The sequence below is a fragment of the Callithrix jacchus genome, chromosome 2, assembly GCF_049354715.1.
Source record: "Callithrix jacchus isolate 240 chromosome 2, calJac240_pri, whole genome shotgun sequence".
NCBI classification, from domain to species: domain Eukaryota; kingdom Metazoa; phylum Chordata; class Mammalia; order Primates; family Cebidae; genus Callithrix; species Callithrix jacchus.
Window position 1 is genome coordinate 159,508,118 of NC_133503.1, and position 2,915 is coordinate 159,511,032.

Genomic DNA, 2,915 nt, shown 5'->3' on the forward strand with positions numbered 1-2,915 from the left:
TATTTCTTGGAGGCTTTGTTCATTTCTTTTCACTCTTTTTTCTCTAGTCTTGCCTCTCATTTATTGCATTGAGTTGATTTCAATCTCTAATATCCTTTCTCCTGCTTGGTCTATTCAGCTATTGAAACCTGTGTAGGCTTCGTGAAGTTCTCATGCTGTGTTTTTCAGCTCCATCAAGTAATTTATTTTCTTCTCTAAGCTGGTTATTCTAGGTAGATTTTGTGTAACTTTTTTTCAAGGTTCCTAGTTTCTTTGCATTGGGTTAGAACATGTTCTTTTAGCTCAGAGAAGTTTGTTGTTACCCACCTTCTGAAGCCTGCTTCTGTCAATTCATCAAATTCATTCTCCATCCAGTTTTGTTCCCTTGCTGGTGAGGAGTTGTGATCCCTTGGAGGAGGAGATGTGTTCTGGTTTTTGCTGATTTCATACTTTTTGCACTGGTTTCTTCCCATCTTCATGGATTTGTCTACATTTTGTCTTTGAAGTTGTCAACTTTTGGATGGGGTCTCTAAGTGGACGTCCTTTCTGTTGATGTTGAAGCTATTTCTTTCTGTTTTTTAGTTTTTCTTCTAACAGGCCCCGCTGCTACAGTACTGCTGGAGGTCCACTCCAGATCCTGCTTGCCTTGGAATCACCTGTGGATGCTGCAGAACAGCTGTATGTTCCTTCCTCTGGTAGCTTCCTCCCAGAAAGATACCCACCAGATGTCAGCCAGAGCTCTCCTGTATGAGGTGTCTCTTTGGATATATGGGGGGTCAGGGAGCCACTTGAGGAGGCAGTCTGTCCCTTATCAGAACCTAAGTGCTGTGCTGGAAGCTCCATTGCTCCCTTCAGAGTTGCTGGGCAGGATGTTTAGGTCTGCTGCAGTGGAACTCACAACCGCCTCTTTTCCCAAGTGCTCTTTTCCAGGAAGGTGGGCTTTATTTATAAGTTCCTGACATGGTGATGCTTTTTTTTTTCCAGTGGAAAATAGCTTTTATTGAGACCCCCATTAGCTGCAGAATCTGCTTCTGGTGTTAAGCTCTTTCTTCCTTTGCAATTTGTTCTTTCTTGATGGTCCATGAATGCTTCCTTCTCCTCCACAGTCTGGAAGTGGCCATGGCCAAACTTGGAGGTAGTGTCAGTGAACTTAAGGTCAATCTTCTCCAGAGCCCGCTGCTTGGTCTGCACCAGCGAGGACTTGCTGAGGGTGAGCACTCACTTCTTGGTTCCCACTACACAGTCTTTCAGCATGACAAAGTCATTGGTCACGTCACCATAGTGGACAAAACCACTCAGAGGGTCGATGCTCTTGTCAGACAGGTCATAGTTGGTGGAGGCATTGTTCATGATCACCTTGCCATCCTTGTTAATGTAGCCCTGGATGATCTTATAGATCTTCTTGTTGATCTCAGTGTGGTGATGGTAGCTTTTCTGCCCAGCGCATGCCACAGAGAAGGCCACGTTGGCAGGATGCCATGCCCCAATACAGGCCACCTTGAGCAGGCCTCAGTTGGTCTTGTGGGCAGCTTCTTAGTGTGCCAACGACTGGTGACCCCTTTATAGCCTTTGCCCTTGGTCACCCCAGCCTCAATCATCTCATCCTGCCCAAACACGTGGTTCACAGGTACCTGCTGTTCCAGTCTGTTGCAGGCCCAGTCCAGCTTCTCAACCACAGTGCCTCTGTTTACCTGGATTTCCATCAGGTGGGCTTTCTTCTGGTGCAGAGGAAGCAGGCACATCTGGGTGTGGGCCATTGTTCATGCTGTTGAAGTCCTTCTTCAACTGCTTCTTGCCATCCTCATCCTGTCATTTCTTGCAGTACTTGGTGAAGGCCTTCTTCTCAGATTTATGTCAGTTCTTACAGAAACGCCTCTGGCACTCATCACTGATGTGCTTAGCGAAGACGGTCTTAATGGTCCAGAGGCCTCGAGGGGTTTCCACGTAGCCCACAATCCCACAACCACTGTGGGTGGCATCTCCACAATGGTCACAGCCTCTACCATCTCCTTCTGGTTCACCTTTGATCCTGGCCTGTGGACTTCCTGTATGATATGGGTCATGCCAGCCTTGTATCCCAGGAAGGCTGTGAGGTGGACCGACTTGGAAGGGTCATTCTTGGGGAAGCTCTTCACCTTCCCATGAAGCCTGCTGCTGCACTTCTGAGGCAGGAAGCTGAGGGACCCATGTCTGGGAGCGGAGAACTTTCTGTGAGACATCATGCCGCCAGTCCAGCCAATGATAGAGACAATGCTGCCTTTTTTCAGGGATGCCCTGCCCAGCAAGGAGGGAGTCTAGTCACAGTGTGCCTGCAGAGGTGCTGCTGAGCTGCTGCTGGCTCTGCCCAGCTTCTGCATTAACTTCCTTGGGATTTTCTTCTCACAGGTAAGGTTAGAACGCCTCAGCAATTGCGGACTGCCTCGGTAATGGCTCCCCACCGAGATGGAATATCCTCGTCAAGCTCAAACTGCTGCGCTGGCTGTGAAACTCTCCAGCCACTGGGTTTCAGATTGCCGGTCCGTGTGAGGGTAGGACTTGCTGAGCCAGATCACTTGGCTCCCTGCCTTCAGCTCCTTTTTCTCAGGGGATTGAGCAGCTCTGTCTTGCAGGTATTCCAGGCACCAGTTAAAACAGCCACCCAGATTTGTGCTGGAAACCTGCGGTGCTTGTCAGCGGGGCGGGAATCTCCTGGTCTGTGGGCTGTAAAGTCTGTGGTAGCAGTGCAGTATCTGAACCAGAGTGATGGAGTGGCCAGAAAAGTCCCTGATGGCCTCCAGTGTAGGAGGGGGGTCTTCTGGCCTGTTGCACTGCCCGAGTGAGGCAGTGCTCCACCCTGCCTTGGTTTGCCCTCCTTGGACTACATCCCTTTGTCATGATTTTTAATGGATTCACACTACCTCTAGAAAAATGTTGCAAATGTTTAGCAGAATGTATCC

The 2,915-nt window shown here is 49.1% G+C and overlaps 1 pseudogene; it reads right to left on the minus strand.

Moving 5' to 3' along the window:
* Positions 1–1,016: 1,016 nt before the first annotated feature.
* LOC100408488 (large ribosomal subunit protein uL3 pseudogene) lies at positions 1,017–2,198 on the minus strand (annotated as a pseudogene).
* Between the last annotated feature and the right edge of the window lie 717 nt (positions 2,199–2,915).